This window comes from Lepisma saccharinum, chromosome 13 (genome assembly GCF_977018435.1).
Source record: "Lepisma saccharinum chromosome 13, izLepSacc3.1, whole genome shotgun sequence".
NCBI classification, from domain to species: Eukaryota; Metazoa; Arthropoda; class Insecta; order Zygentoma; family Lepismatidae; genus Lepisma; species Lepisma saccharinum.
In genome coordinates this window covers 15,678,862-15,696,624 of record NC_139241.1, presented here as the reverse complement: position 1 = coordinate 15,696,624, position 17,763 = coordinate 15,678,862, and the positions used below count along the sequence as shown (strand labels likewise).

At 42.5% G+C, this 17,763-nt stretch overlaps 3 non-coding genes across 3 annotated transcripts; all 3 read left to right on the top strand.

Moving 5' to 3' along the window:
- Positions 1-3,605: 3,605 nt before the first annotated feature.
- On the top strand, positions 3,606-3,723 carry LOC145997664 (U5 spliceosomal RNA). The gene has a single exon (XR_014443061.1). It is a non-coding gene; the product is annotated as a U5 spliceosomal RNA (small nuclear RNA).
- Positions 3,724-10,046: 6,323 nt separating this feature from the next.
- Positions 10,047-10,164, top strand: LOC145997911 (U5 spliceosomal RNA). Its single transcript, XR_014443297.1, has one exon. It is a non-coding gene; the product is annotated as a U5 spliceosomal RNA (small nuclear RNA).
- A 6,283-nt stretch (positions 10,165-16,447) lies between these two features.
- On the top strand, positions 16,448-16,565 carry LOC145997678 (U5 spliceosomal RNA). The gene has a single exon (XR_014443074.1). It is a non-coding gene; the product is annotated as a U5 spliceosomal RNA (small nuclear RNA).
- Positions 16,566-17,763: the final 1,198 nt, after the last annotated feature.

Genomic DNA, 17,763 nt, shown 5'->3' with positions numbered 1-17,763 from the left:
CATAGCTAATATCTTGGCCACGCAGTTTTCTGGTGCGTCTAGCTCTGTAAATTATGACCCACGTTTCCGCCGTGAGAAGGACCGTCAGGAACGACGCCCTCTAGTTTTTCGAAGTCATAACACCGAGCCATACAACTCTCCATTCACTGAACGGGAGTTCGATCAGGCACTTCGAGATTCTCAGAATACAGCTCCTGGAGTGGACAAGATCCACTATGAGATGCTTCGTCATCTGCCCATTGGAGCAAGAAATTTCCTTTTGACGGTATTCAACAGGCTTTGGTTGGAGGACTCTTTCCCCACTTCCTGGAAAGAAGCTATTATTGTTCCCATCCTGAAACCAGGTAAACAACGCACCGCAGCCTCGAGTTACAGGCCTATTGCCTTAACTAGCTGTGTGTGCAAGTTGATGGAACGTATGATCAACAAGCGTCTCACCTGGTTTTTGGAGGAAAACTGCTTGATAAGTAATTTTCAATGTGGTTTTCGCTCCAACCGTTCCACACTGGACCATCTGGTTCAGCTGGAAACACACATTGAGGATGCATTCCTCAACAAGGAACATTTAGTTGCAGTTTTCTTTGACCTCCAAAAAGCATATGACACAACGTGGCGTTTTGGCATCCTAAAGCAGCTCCATTCTTGGGGCGTGCGTGGCCATATGGCGTACTTTATTAAAAACTTTTTATGTGATCGTTTTTTCCGCGTACGTGTTGGGAACTCCTTTTCGGATCTTCACGAACAAGAGAACGGTGTCCCGCAGGGCAGCGTATTAAGTGTGACTCTGTTTGCCATAGCAGTGAACAGCGTTATGGCAAGCATTGTTGCCCCTGTACATGGTCTTCTGTATGTAGACGACCTCACGATCTTTTGTCGCTCACGGAATCTCGCGTCAGCTTCTCGTCAACTCCAACTGACGATAAACCGTTTGGTTGAGTGGTCCTCCCAAACAGGTTTCACCTTCTCATCCGAGAAATCCGTGTGTGTTCACTTTTGTCGTCAACGTACATGTCATTTCGATCCTGACCTGTACATGGGGAAGTCTCCCCTGTGCTTCGTGAATGAGGTCCGCTTCCTGGGCCTCATTTTCGATAAGAAATTAACATGGCTACCTCACCTTCGCCAGTTAAAGTTCTCTTGTCTTCGAGTTCTCAACCTTTTACGCGTTTTATCTCATACTTCTTGGGGTGCTGATAGGACGGTATTGCTTCGCCTATACCGTGCACTCATCAGGTCGAAGCTAGATTATGGATGTGTTGTGTATTCTTCTGCTCGCCCATCTAGACTTCGCATCCTAGACACTGTCCACCATGCTGGTATACGTGTGTGCACTGGTGCCTTTCGGACCAGTCCAGTCGCCAGTTTGTATGTAGAGGCATCTGAGCCGTCGCTGTCTCTGCGAAGACAGCGGCTGGTAGTTAACTACTTCCTCCATCTTCGCTCGATGCCTTCACATCCTTCATTCCACACCATCTCAGACGAGGGTAGGCTGGCAAGGTATCGGCTACACCCTAGTGTCACTAGACCATTTGGTGTTCGTGCAGACGAGATCCTGTCAGCACTTGGTGTTGACAGTGATCTTCCTGGCGTCTCTCCACTCATTTCGCCTCTCCCTACCTGGGAGTTTCCTGCACCTTCTATCGATTTTTCTCTGACTGCTCTTCCAAAGTCAGAGACACCAATGGTTGTATACCAGCAACGGTTTTTAGAACTTCGTGCGAAGCACCCCAATTTTAATGTGTTTTACACGGATGGGTCCAAGACAGTGGAATGTGTTGGTTGCGCCTTCGTCCTAGACTCTCAAAGTTCCAGTTACTTGCTACATCCTGCCTGTTCCATCTATACGGCAGAGTTGTACGCCATTCTAAAGGCACTGGACTTTGCAGACGTCAATGGTCTGAAGAAAGTCCTTGTGTGCTGTGATTCGACCAGCGTGTTGCAGTCTCTGGATTCGCCGTATTCCCGGCATCCGGTAGCGCAACGCATATTCAGACGGCTTGTGTCCTTATCTGCCAGCACAGATGTACACTTCTGTTGGGTCCCTAGCCACGTTGGCATCCAGGGGAACGAAGCAGCTGATGCTGCCGCCAAGTCTGCTCATGCAGATGGCGACGTTCTCGTCCACCTTTTGCCAGCTAGCGACCTGCAGAATGTGTTCCGTTCTCGCCTTCTTGACACTTGGCAGACCGAGTGGGATGCGGAAACGGGGAACAAGCTTCACGCTGTTAAGCCCACCATAGGTGTTTGGCGTTCCTCGTCTCGTCCCTCTCGGCGAGAGGACGTTATTCTTACCCGCCTGCGTATAGGACACAGCCGTCTCACGCATGGTCACCTACTGCAAGGGCTGGACCCTCCGTTGTGTCGTACTTGTAATGTTATTTTAAGCATCCGACACATTCTCGTTGAATGTGTCGATCTTGCTTACCTCCGGCAGACTTTTAACCTCTCCGGCTGTTTGTCATCCCTCTTGGGTGATGACAGCAGTATTTTATCACATGTTTTTAGTTTTTTGCGAAGAGCTGGACTCTTCCACCGTCTGTAAGGAGGTTTTTAGTTTATTCTGACTTTTTAATGTGTTGTGTTTGTCTCGTGCAGGTCTTTTTACAACCTTGCACTTTTAGTTTTTCCCAAGGGGCTATCTACACCCCTTTTTTAAAATTAAGTCAGAATTTTAGATAAGGGGCCATTTCCCCGTATACATAGAAGGGTGCGAAATGGCCTTAAGTGCCGACGCACCCAGAAATTTTAACTCAATCAATCAATCATTATTTTTCATTATTCTTAAAAAAATGTCATCTTGGCATTTTGTTTAAAAGTTTTATTTTTTTTAAAAAAAATATATCCTTTTCGACAAATCAACATTAAAAGCATGTTAAAACAAACAAAAGAACACAAATTTGCCAACCCTGTATGGAAGTAACATTGTGAAAATGGAGTCGTTAGCGTATGATAGGAAATTTTTGGAACACAAAATTCCTTTTACTTATTTCTTTCTCTCTAATTTACAATTGTCGAAATGTAACTTGCTTTGATGCCGAGAATTATTACGTTAAGTAATTTACACGGAACTATCTTGTTTTATATTCATGGCTATTGCCCAATCTATACTAAATTTCGAGATTCCATCACTACATATATACGTGCAAGAATCGCATGACATGAAAGTGACCCGTCACAACCGAAATAACTGCGGTAATTTTCTTTCTTGCTTCGGTTTGGTTTCTTTACGAAACATTATTAAGCATGCCTGTGGGAGAAACCCGAAAGTGTAATAGTCTTGCATATGAGAACAGATAAACTGAAATTTTTTTGTGAAATGGAATTTGTTGTCAAAGTACAAGTTCCCACTAGTTGAAATGGTGGCCGAGAGATGGCAGAATTTGCTGTCGGTTTATCATTTGTGTACGTTGGTCCCTGCACATGACGCAAATTAGAAATCGGCACGGATTTATATCCTTATTCTCTCGTTTTAAGAAACGAAAATCACACAAAACGAGGTTTTATGTTTCAACAAGTAAAACAGCAATTTCCTACGGAACCTACACGTTCCCATGAGCAGTGAATAGAACTGCAACATAGGCTAGGAAAAATTGGTGGCCTGGAAACAACTCTGGTTTCCCTACATACGCAAAAATCTTTCGCCTTTTACTAAAGATTTCCGTGGAGGGGAACAACAAACGAGTCTAATATTATTTTTTATAAAGGCTTGGTACAAACTGAGCCCGATTAGAAAACACAACGAAAACTGTAGGTGGAAATGTGTGCTCTTGCTCAGCTTGATAATCTCTCACCTTCTGAAATTTGCAGGCAGGAGGATCTGTATGGGCGCTTGCTGCTAATTTTCCAAATGCTCTTGTCATTTCACAACGAAGCCCTCAGAGCAATCGTTCCCAAGGTGGATACCTCACGGTGCACAACTAAGCCTTGGTCACTCACCGCTCGCGCCTGCGCAGCACGCGCCCGCGATGTCATCGATTGATCGGAACAGCGACAGATCCAGATCGCGGCACTCCAGCCGCGGAAGCACTTCCAGCCAGACGTCAGACGCTGCAAGTACCTCAGGACGGGCCGCTAACAGCCGCCCTACGAGAACGCATCCACCAGGATTCGTCCGAACTTCAGATTGGGCCGCCATGGTTCCAGATGCACAACTCCAAGATCAAGACTCGAGATCTGCATACCAGCTCATCATTGATGAACAACCCCAATCACCACACTGTCTGTCTGCACTCCAACCGCTGCAGCAGCGATCAACTGTTACATCCAAGAACAACAACACCAAGCGGGACAAGACACAAGAGAATCCACTTGCTTCTTCCCTCGCCCGGAAGGACATTAAGGACAATTCATCTCGGCCTAACAAGCGAACCCGGCCGGAATACGACGCCGACGGCTTCCAACACGTGCAGCACAAATATGCTGGGAAAGACGACTCAGTACTACCTCCGGCATTCACCGTCCAGACTTCAAACATGTTCGAAGCATTATCCAATTCCTCCATCCAAGCACCCGAGAAGGACAACCTTCACGATGACAACATGCAGGTCGAACCCGACAACCTGGACCTACCGCCCGCTTCCCCAGGGATTCGGGTTCCACCTATCTTCGTCTATAACCAGCCAGAAGCTAATAGATTCGTAGGTGATGCTGTTGCACGCACCGGCATTCACCCGCTACGTGTTCGCATCACCATGAATAACATCAGAATCCAGTGTCGCGGTAAAACTGACTTTGACAAACTTACTGCTTACATGCGAGAAAAACAAACTGAATTTGCAATTGCCCCTCAACGGCAAAATCGGCCACTGAAAGTGGTACTCTACAACCTACCCATCGATTACAGCTGTGAGACGATTGTGCAGTCCCTTCGAGAACAGAACTTTGATGTTGAATCTGTCAAGCAGATGTACAAATATGACGCCAAGACAAATTCGCGGAAGCGAATGCCGCTATATCTAGCCTCTCTCCATAGGGGCCCGAACTCATCAAGTGTTTATAAAGTAGAGTTCATATCGTACTATCATGTACACATCGCACCTTACCAACAACCTTCCATCATTCAATGCTACCGTTGCCAACGGCTCGGGCATACCGCGTCCTCTTGCAACGCCACCCCCCCGATGTGTGAAGTGTGCGATGAATCATCCAACTGCCGAGTGCTCCAAAAAAGACCGCAGAAGACCCGCAAAGTGCGTCAACTGTGACGGAGACCACCCTGCCAACTTCCGTGGATGTAAAGTGTTCACAGACATGGAACAATATAGGCAGAGAAATCGTCAACCCCCACCTTCTCCACCGACTCCAAGCACCTCGACCTCCGCCACAGCTCGCCCTGCTCAGATTCCTGCTGCACCTATCACAAGATCGCAGCCGCAATCCTACGCAGGGAGGGCACAAGCTGCGTTACGAGGCCAAACCAACAAACGACGAGAAGAAGAAGCTGCTTCCAATCAAGACTTCACTTCCTTCCTCGACACAATGTCAAAATGGAACCTCTCCAAAATCTGGACACATATTAAGAGGGGTTTGCAAAAACTTAGTCAGGCTTCGACTGGTATGAACATGATCACGGCAGTCATCCAAACATTGATCGAAATGCAAGACGATGGCTGCTTTCAATAGACAATCGTACCTTACTCAAATGAACCTGCTCATCTTCAACGCTGACGGGATAAAAAACCAAACTCAGGAACTTAGCCAACTACTCAACTCCAAGAATATCACTGCAGCACTGATTAATGAAACACACCTCAAACCTCATCTGGATTGGAGACACCCTCATTACAGAATTTTTCGCCTAGATCGCCAAGGACAACAGAAAGGTGGATTAATGATACTCCTGCGCAAGGGCATTCCAGCCGCGCAAATTGCCACCCCTGTGATGACCTCCCTGGAAGTCCTGGCCATTCAAGTTAAAACCAAAACCTCCGACCTCATCCTTGTCGCAGCCTACCGTTCACCGCGGGTGCCCTTCCACGACGAGGACATCTTGCAACTAGAGACCCTTGGCCAACACGTAGTGATAGGGGGAGACATCAATGCGAAACATACCTCATGGAACAGCAGAGTGGCTAACCCAGCTGGAAATAGACTTTATGATCTTCTTCCGCAAACGGAGTTTTCCATCAGCGCACCGCTTGACCCCACCTTCTACCCAAGAGGGCGAGGCCAGCCAGACGTATTAGATGTCGTCCTTACTAAAGGAGTCGGTTACAGCACCACACCCTATGTGGAAACAGATCTTCTTTCCGACCATTTGCCAGTCTTTGCTTCCATCGCACAGGGAGTCTATTGCCAGCGATTCTGTCCCCTGCAGGAACATATCACAGACTGGAACAACTTCCGTCGTGAAACCCATCACCAACTCGATCTCAGTATTCCACTGCGATCCCCTCGGCAGATCGACATGGCCATCTTCCATTTTTCCAACGTACTGGTAGACGCCTGGAAAAGAAACACCCGTACGAAGCCTGACCCTGTGGCCACGACAGCTTCCCCGGTGCTCTTCATCCTGCTGAAATTAACACGATGGGCGCGCCGAAGATGGCAGAGAACACAATATTTGCCACACTATGCGGAATGGACCCTCATAGGAAGGCATCTTCACCAATTCCTTCTTCGGGATCGTGTTGCAAGATGGGACAACAAACTTCGAAATCTTTCACAGATGGACCCTTCCTTCTGGAAGCTGACGCGATCGCTGATCACCAAGGACAAAGCGCCCCTTTCCGCAATAAACACTCAACATGGTCCTGTCCTTGATCCTCAGGAACAGGCCGAATTGATGGCTGACCACTTCGCCCAGAGTTTCACCCCCAACAGTGACTTGCGGGATGCCTCCACAACACGTTTGGTAACCGAGGGACTACGCTCCCTCAAACGTATGCCACTCGGTCTCGACGTGCCTCATGTAACTCCACGAGAAGTGTTTGCAGCGACTCGTCTGCTGAAATCCCGCTCGGCCCCAGGCATCGATCGTGTTCCTGCAGCAGCGCTCAAACACCTGACAAGAAAAGGCTACGTGTTCTTAGCCAAACTGTTCACACACATGCTTCGCCTTGGTTACTTCCCACGAGACTGGAAACTAGCAAAGGTAATCGCTATTCCTAAACCGGGTAAAAACCCGCAAGAACTCAACAACTATAGACCGATCAGCCTCCTGACCCATGTGGGGAAGACCTTCGAACGAGTACTTCGAGCCAGACTTGCACACTTCTGTGACCTTCATCACTTGATACCTGACCACCAATTTGGCTTCCGGTTACATCACGGCACAACGGAACAACTGTTACGTGTGGTAGATACAGTGGCGGTCAAACTTGACCGCAGGCAAAAAGTATTAGGACTCTTCATGGACGTGCAAAAGGCCTTCGACAGTGTGTGGCTCCACGGGCTTTTGTACAAACTCCACAGAATGCACATTCCGACCACATATTGTCAGATCTTGTCCAGTTTCCTCTTCGGGAGAAGTTTTGTTACCACCATCAACGGCCACCAGTCGTCTTCACGTCCCATTCTGGCCGGCGTTCCACAAGGTGCAGTGCTTTCCCCTCTCCTGTTTGCTCTCTATGCAGCTGACATTCCACCACCTGAAACAGGCATGCTAGCCACGTATGCCGATGATACTGCAGTATTTGTCTGGGACAAACGTCTTGAAAACTGTGAAGACAAACTGAAGAAGTACACCACCCGTTTCGAGAAATGGGCCACAAAATGGAAGATCAGGATAAACCCAGAGAAGAGTTTTGTTACGGTCTTCGGCTTGGGCCCCGTACCAGAACGAGCTCAAGTCACCCTCTTCAGACGCCGAGTGCCTCATCGTGATCAAGTGAAGTATCTGGGTGTCCTCCTGGACAGACGACTGAAATTTGGACCTCACACAGATGCGGCCTGCAAGCGCGCGCGCATGCGTCTTGGCTACCTATCTCCATTGCTACGTGCGCACACTCTTCCTTTTGCCACACGCCTCCATGTGTTCACTTCGATGGTTCATCCTATTCTACTCTATGCCAGCCCGGTATGGACCCAGATGGCACAGACCCATCACAAGAAGATCCAGATTGTGCAGAACAGAGCGCTACGCATGATTGGTTCCTACCCCATGGACACCCGTATCACCCAGATTCATGATGATCTGCAATATCCCATGATAGAGGAGACGCTCCAAATCGCCAAACAACGCATATGGGCCAAGGTTCGAGCCCACACCAATCCACTGATCAACTCCATCGGGACACTCCGTCCCCGACGGCGTAAGGTACCTCTACCACGACCATGACGAAGTGAATTACACTCAGATTTTAGGGAACCTAAGTAATCTTTCATATGGTTTTTAACAAATGTATAATCTGTGCACTTGTGCTTGTATTCAAATTTCGTGTAAATTATCATGATTAATCCTTGTATATCTTGTATCTCTTGTATGTATTGTTTGTAGTTAATTGTATATGTTGGGCACATACCCACGACCTGTCTCCTGCGACAGTAGCAGGAAACACAAATGTAAATGTCATTATCAATGATTCCTGTACACAAAAATTATGTAAACAACCCACATTCCAGTCAATAAACAATATGCTGGACATGAAAATTCCTGACTTCAAAAAAAAAACAAAAAAAAAAAAAAAAAAAAAAAACAACGAAGCCGAACATGGAAATGACTTCACAGGGAGGATTGTATGGAAACAGAGTTAGCATGATCAAAACAAAGTGTTTTAAACTATATGTTTTCTCCGTTTAAAACATATTTCTTTGTTTATTTCAAATGTTTAAACAAAGCGTTTGAAACATGTTTCTTTTCAGATTTGTTTAAAACACATTTTGATACATGACGTTTGATAGTTTGTGATTATTTGTGTGTTTTGTAACTACGCGTTTTCTTTAAATGAGTATCATTTTCTTCATTGTGCATTAGAATCTGCTCAGTGGTTCAAAATGTACATCAAATAATACACATATGTTGATGAATACCGTGGGCCACGTTTAAAATTCATGGCTATGATTTATGCAGTTGTTTAAGATTTAGATCCATTCACGATGATAATTAATCAGAAGCTACCACTTGGACTCAGTGGGGCCTGGAAACTGTGGATTAGTTGGAGCTTCTCGAACAGCGTACAGGAGAGATTTAAGACTAACATAAATGTGTATTTTAAGAAGTTAGTCAAGCGTTTGCTTGTAATATGAACACAATCAATCCTTGGATGTTCTACAGATACATTATTTTTCATTATTCTTAAAAAAATGTCATCTTGGCATTTTGTTTAAAAGTTTTATTTTTAAAAAAAATATATCCTTTTCGACAAATCAACATTAAAAGCATGTTAAAACAAACAAAAGAACACAAATTTGCCAACCCTGTAAGGAAGTAACATTGTGAAAATGGAGTCGTTAGCGTATGATAGGAAATTTTGGAACACAAAATTCCTTTTACTTATTTCTTTCTCTCTAATTTACAATTGTCGAAATGTAACTTGCTTTGTTGCCGAGAATTATTACGTTAAGTAATTTCCACGGAACTATCTTGTTTTATATTCATGGCTATTGCCCAATCTATACTAAATTTCGAGATTCCATCACTACATATATACGTGCAAGAATCGCATGACATGAAAGTGACCCGTCACAACCGAAATAACTGCGGTAAGTTTCTTTCTTGCTTCGGTTTGGTTTCTTTACGAAACATTATTAAGCATGCCTGTGGGAGAAACCCGAAAGTGTAATAGTCTTGCATATGAGAACAGATAAACTGAAATTTTTTTGTGAAATGGAATTTGTTGTCAAAGTACAAGTTCCCACTAGTTGAAATGGGGGCCGAGAGATGGCAGAATTTGCTGTCGGTTTATCATTTGTGTACGTTGGTCCCTGCACATGACGCAAATTAGAAATCGGCACGGATTTATATCCTTATTCTCTCGTTTTAAGAAACGAAAATCACACAAAACGAGGTTTTATGTTTCAACAAGTAAAACAGCAATTTCCTACGGAACCTACACGTTCCCATGAGCAGTGAAATGAACTGCAACATAGCTTAGGAAAAATTGGTGGAACTCTGGTTTCCCTTCATACGCAAAAATCTTTCGCCTTTTACTAAAGATTTCCGTGGAGGGGAACAACAAACGAGTCTAATATTATTTTTTATAAAGGCTTGGTACAAACTGAGCCCGATTAGCAAACACAACGAAAACTGTAGGTGGAAATGTGTGCTCTTGCTCAGCTTGATAATCTCTCACCTTCTGAAATTTGCAGGCAGGAGGATCTGTATGGGCGCTTGCTGCTAAATTTCCAAATGCTCTTGTCATTTCACAACGAAGCCGAACATGGAAATGACTTCACAGGGAGGATTGTATGGAAACAGAGTTAGCATGATCAAAACAAAATGTTTTAAACAATATGTTTTCTCCGTTTAAAACATATTTCTTTGTTTATTTAAAATGTTTAAACAAAGCGTTTGAAACATGTTTCTTTTCAGATTTGTTTAAAACAAATTTTGATTCTTGACGTTTGATAGTTTGTGATTATTTGTGTGTTTTGTAACTACGCGTTTTTTTTAAATGAGTATCATTCTCTTCATTGTGCATTAGAATCTGCTCAGTGGTTCAAAATGTACATCAAATAACACACATATGGTGATGAATACCGTGGGCCACGTTTAAAATTCATGGTTATGATTTATGCAGATGTTTAAGATTTAGATCCATTCACGATGATAATTAATCAGAAGCTACCACTTGGACTCAGTGGGGCCTGGAAACTGTGGATTAGTTGGAGCTTCTCGAACAGCGTACAGGCGAGATTTAAGACTAACATAAATGTGTATTTTAAGAAGTTAGTCAAGCGTTTGCTTGTAATATGAACACAATCAATCCTTGGATGTTCTACAGATACATTATTTTTCATTATTCTTAAAAAAATGTAATCTTGGCATTTTGTTTAAAAGTTTTGTTTTTTTTAAAAAAAAATATATCCTTTTCGACAAATCAACATTAAAAGCATGTTAAAACAAACAAAAGAACACAAATTTGCCAACCCTGTATGGAAGTAACATTGTGAAAAAGGAGTCGTTAGCGTATGATAGGAAATTTTGGAACACAAAATTTCTTTTACTTATTTCCTTCTCTCTAATTTACAATTGTCGAAATGTAACTTGCTTTGATGCCGAAAATTATTACGTTAAGTAATTTCCACGGAACTATCTTGTTTTATATTCATGGCTATTGCCCAATCTATACTAAATTTCGAGATTCCATCACTACATATATACGTGCAGGAATCGCATGACATGAAAGTGACCCGTCACAACCGAAATAACTGCGGTAATTTTCTTTCTTGCTTCGGTTTGGTTTCTTTACGAAACATTATTAAGCATGCCTGTGGGAGAAACCCGAAAGTGTAATCGTGTTGCATATGAGAACAGATAAACTAAAAATTCTTCGTGAAATGGAATTTGTTGCCAAAGTACAAGTTCCCACTAGTTGAAATGGTGGCCGAGAGATGGCAGAATTTGCTGTCGGTTTATCATTTGTGTACGTTGGTCCGTGCACATGACGCAAATTAGAAATCGGCACGGATTTATATCCTTATTCTCTCGTTTTAAGAAACGAAAATCACACAAAACGAGGTTTTATGTTTCAACAAGTAAAACAGCAATTTCCTACGGAACCTACACGTTCCCATGAGCAGTGAATAGAACTGCAACATAGGCTAGGAAAAATTGGTGGCCTGGAACATCATGGCATCCGGGGAGGCCCAATCCCCGAGAATCAAGGTGGAAACCTAACGGTGACAACTGAAGCCTTGATTGTGCATCGCGAACTGTGCTGCAATCCACGTTTACAGCACTTTGTATTCTGCTTAACTGGAAGCGAACTGTGCTACAATCCACGTTTGCAGCACTTTGTACTCTGCTTAACTGGAAGCGAACTGTGCTACAATCCACGTTTGCAGCACTTTGTACTCTGCTTAACTAGAAGCGAACTGTGCTACAATCCACGTTTGCAGCACCTTGTACTTTGCTTATTTTTGTAACACCTGAAATAACTCTGTCTCCTAATTGTTTCGTCTTCGAAAAGGATTACTAGGTTGCCTCCCTTCGCTCACCATGCATAAAGGGCTCCCCCAACAAGTTGGGGGTGCAAACTCTCGAGGCAGGATAATCCAAAAACAAGACCGAGGCAACTCAAGAAGCACTTCAGCCGATTCAAAAACACCCAGGGATCGCTCTCGATCTCCTCTTCAACTACAAAAGAAACAAAAATATCAAGAACAAACACGCAATCCAAAGTTAAATCCCAGAGATACCATACAAATTGATGACCGAACTGAAGAAAATCCCACTGTCTACAACTTCCTACTACAAAATTACGACCCCAAGTACAGAACTCCTAAGTTGCTCCTTCAACAGTTACAAAAATACCTCCCCCGAGCACAAGTAGAACAAATTATATTCACCAGAAATGGCATCATTATCAAATCCAGAGATCCGCAATTTCTATCTACCTTGAGAAACAAAGTTTCGTTCGAAATTTTTGGACCACAGGCTGCTCTATCCCAACTGACACCCAAAACTGCCAAACAATCACCACCCCCAAACAAACCACCTCATATGTCAGTCGTTATTAAAGGCGTAGATCCAGAACTCGCTGACCAAGAAGTATTAGAAGAACTACGTTTGGAAGGGCATGAAGTTATAAAATGCGTTCGAATCCAAAACAACAACGGACCAACTTACCTGATGCGAGTAATAACAGACTGTTCCAGCACAATCGATCGCTTACTTCATGAAGGGGCTTATATATATCGCCAACGACACAGGGTTGAACCATCGCATTCAAGGGCACCTCTTCCGTTACGATGTGAACGCTGCCAGAAATACAACGCCCACACTACGGCAAATTGCCCCGAAACACCTATCTGTGGCTATTGTTCTGGCCAACACACGACTAAAGAGTGCACAAATCTGAATGCACCACCCAAATGTAACACGTGCAAACAGGATCATCCCTCATATAGTTACCGTTGTGCGGCACGCCCAAACCCCGAAGCCTCACGCCCTGACCTAACTGTACCATTAAGAACTATGGATACTACAACTCCACCACAGAACTCTCTGAAACAACCAGTGACTGTTGAAGATCTACTTAGATTTCAAACATTAACCCTCCAAAATATCCACCCATTTCTACGCCAACATATATTACAACAGATAGTACAGACAGCTAAGACTCTTTTTCGAGTCCACCTGTTCGCTACATATTCTGGTCCACATGTACATTTTCAAATTGTACCACTGGAAACTGAAGTTTAGAAACCTAACTGTTATTCATACAATTATGGCGGGATATATACATTATAATTTCCTATTTATGAACATCCGTTCTCTACCGAAACATAAAGCTATATTCCAGGAACTTCTCCTGGAAGAAGACATTCATTTCTTTGCACTGAATGAAACCCGTATCCCCAAAGCCACACCCCTTTACATACCCAGGTATTCCTTGCTACATACACCTGGTCCTACAACGGCGCAACGATTATGTGGTGGAGTAGCCCTGGGGATCAAGCCAAAATTTCCCTATAGAACAAATATATTACCACCTCAATTTCCATACCAAGAATATTCAATTGCTACACTTTATCTCAAAAGTATAAATGTGACATTGGCTACTGTATATATACGACCCACTAGCCCTCTACCTACGGACTTCTTTCTTTATATCGCTTCTACATACCGTCACTACTTCATACTAGCTGATATTAATATACATAGCCGAACAAATGCAGAACGAACAGCTTTCCACACTACCATCGATAACAATACTACAGGTATATTTCAAGATTTACCATCTGCAACTCGTCCAGAGAGTAACACAACCCCCGATGTAGTTTTTGTATCACCTTCCTTAGCTGACAAAATTAACATAGAAGTCCTAGCACCGATAGGAAGTGATCATGCACCAATTAAAATAACTCTACCAGTGCACCACTATACTCAACACAAACAGGTTCCTCCAAAGCGGATCTATGATTATAACAGAGCAAATTGGGAAGGTTATCGAGAAGATCTCTCCACTGTCTTTCAAAATTTCACCCCTCCAACGAACTCTAACGAGCTAGATAAGGCTGTAGAAAACATCACGACAGAAGTCAAACAAGCAGCAAGTACACATATACCACAGATAACTGTGAACAGTTTTAAACCTAAACTACCACCTAAATACCTTCATCTAGTGACTGCATCACGTCGTGCCTATCGGGAATACGTACAAACAAGGAATCCTGAATGTCTGCGAGTTCACCGTCAATGGATAAGAACTGTCCATAACTACATAAAGGCACACAAACAACGTCAGTGGATCGACACTTGCAATCACCTTGATGCTGAAAGCCATCCTAGCAAATTCTGGAAACGATTTCATATGCTTACAGGAAAACATACAAGTACTACGTATCCTCTTCTCTCACAACAACAAGCTCTTACAAATGATTACGAAAAGGCAAATGAATTTGCACAAATTCTCCAAGACACATTTACTCCTCCGCTTCCACTTGCTCCTAATAGCAGATTAGAATCTCAAATAACAAGGAAGGTACATCCTGAAAATAGACAACTGCAACCCAGCCCTCATCATGCTACCAACGCAAATCACCCTCTTACTACTTTAATTACCACAGATGATATAACAAACGCAGTCCGAAACAAAAGAAACACTGCCCCAGGGTTTGATTCCATAACATATGTTTTGATAAAGAAAGCTCCACTAGCAATGTTGTCATTTCTCGCCTTGATATACAACTTAATCCTTCGCACTGGATATTACCCTGTCGAATGGAAAGTGTCGAAAGTACTCATGTTTCCGAAACCTGATAAAGATCGTACAGATCCAAAATGCTATAGACCTATACAACTAACATCAATACTCAGCAAAATCCTTGAAAAAATTTTAGTCCGCCGATTACACTCTCACTTATCGTCAAATAATTTTCTCCCGATCCACCAAGCCGGATTTAGGCCACACTTTAGCGTCTTGGATAACCTACTAAGACTCTCAAATCGAATCTACAACCAGTACAATACATCTAAACCCTCTTGTTTAATACTATTCGATCTTGAAAAGGCATTCGATAAAGTGTGGCACACCGGCCTCATATATAAACTGCATAAGTTTCGCCTTCCTCTCTGTTACATTCGTTTAATTTTCAACTTTCTTACCAACCGAATGGCATATGTAACAATAAATAACAACATGTCTCACCCTATCTTCTTGAACGCCGGAGTACCGCAAGGATCGGTTTTATCTCCACTGCTCTACTTACTTTATGTCGCAGATATGCCAACATTCTCTCAGGTGTCAACATACCAATACGCTGATGATACAGCTCTACTGGCTTGTGGTTCTACAATTCAAGCAATAAATCGCATTATGCAACCAGCTATTAATGTATTTCAACGATGGTGCGACACTTGGAGACTCACCATAAATAGCGCAAAAACTCAAGCCATAATATTTCTTCCTACAGGATGTCGCTCACGGATACAAAGAAATCCAAGTCTGTTAGATCTTAAGATCCGTGGCACACGCATAATACCTACCAACAGCGTCAAATACCTTGGTGTCATATTTGACACAAAACTAACATGGACACCACACCTGCAGAACATCAAAAAGAAAGCCAAAAACAGACTACAGCTGATGAAGAGACTTGTCGGCACGAATTGGGGACTTCGAGCAAACATCCTCCTAAATACCTATCTGGCCTTTCTTCGGCCCGTACTTACGTATGGACACACAGCATGGCTCTCAGCAGAGGACTCGTTCTATGAACGACTACAAATCATAGAGAGACATGCATGTCGACTGGCATACAGAATCAAACTACCAAGCCCAACTCGACTCTTATATACACGAATAAGTTTTCCACATATAACACTTCACCTAGAGGCATTGCGAAAAGAATATATAAACAACAGGATGAACAAAGAACACCCACCGTTGGTTCACACAATCCGTGAAGATGCAATACACGACTGCTACCCGTACAGATTGTATACTCCATTACAACATCTTTTAACTCTGTATACTCTGACCATCGGGCCCAGACATCCTGATTATGAACTATACACCATTCATCATCCACCACAATTACGACCACATTTATACCCTTCATATTGCAACTAATAATCAAACTACAAGAAAGGGTATTTATTTACTAACATAAGAATGAAAGTAGGGTGTTATATAATATAGCAATGAAAATCCAAGGTCATTTCAAGACCAGGTTAGTGTTCATTTCATAATCCCAAAAATAGAAAAAGTGCACTTAGCCTATCTATTATTATTATTATATATTTAAAAGTATCAGCACGTACCGAAGAGAGGGACATAACCCTCTAAACGGATGAACGGAAAAAAAAAAAAAAAAAAAAAAAAAAAAAAAGGCCTGGAAACAACTCTGGTTTCCCATCATACGCAAAAATCTTTCGCCTTTTACTAAAGATTTCCGTGGAGGGGAACAACAAACGAGTCTAATATTATTTTTTATAAAGGCTTGGTACAAACTGAGCCCGATTAGCAAACACAACGAAAACTGTAGGTGGAAATGTGTGCTCTTGCTCAGCTTGATAATCTCTCACCTTCTGAAATTTGCAGGCAGGAGGATCTGTATGGGCGCTTGCTGCTAAATTTCCAAATGCTCTTGTCATTTCACAACGAAGCCGAACATGGAAATGACTTCACAGGGAGGATTGTATGGAAACAGAGTTAGCATGATCAACACAAAGTGTTTTAAACTATATGTTAACTCCGTTTAAAACATATTTCTTTGTTTATTTCAAATGTTTAAACAAAGCGTTTGAAACATGTTTCTTTTCAGATTTGTTTAAAACAAATTTTGATTCTTGACGTTTGATAGTTTGTGATTATTTGTGTGTTTTGTAACTACGCGTTTTTTTTAAATGAGTATCATTCTCTTCATTGTGCATTAGAATCTTCTCAGTGGTTCAAAATGTACATCAAATAACACACATATGGTGATGAATACCGTGGGCCACGTTTAAAATTCATGGTTATGATTTATGCAGATGTTTAAGATTTAGATCCATTCACGATGATAATTAATCAGAAGCTACCACTTGGACTCAGTGGGGCCTGGAAACTGTGGATTAGTTGGAGCTTCTCGAACAGCGTACAGGCGAGATTTAAGACTAACATAAATGTGTATTTTAAGAAGTTAGTCAAGCGTTTGCTTGTAATATGAACACAATCAATCCTTGGATGTTCTACAGATACATTATTTTTCATTATTCTTAAAAAAATGTCATCTTGGCATTTTGTTTAAAAGTTTTATTTTTTAAAAAAAATATATCCTTTTCGACAAATCAACATTAAAAGCATGTTAAAACAAACAAAAGAACACAAATTTGCCAACCCTGTATGGAAGTAACATTGTGAAAAAGAAGTTGTTAGCGTATGATAGGAAATTTTGGAACACAAAATTCCTTTTACTTATTTCTTTCTCTCTCATTTACCATTGTCGAAATGTAACTTGCTTTGATGCCGAAAATTATTACGTTAAGTAATTTCCACGGAACAATCTTGTTTTATATTCATGGCTATTGCCCAATCTATACTAAATTTCGAGATTCCATCACTACATATATACGTGCAAGAATCGCATGACATGAAAGTGACCCGTCACAACCGAAATAACTGCGGTAATTTTCTTTCTTCCTTCGTTTTGGTTTCTTTACGAAACATTATTAAG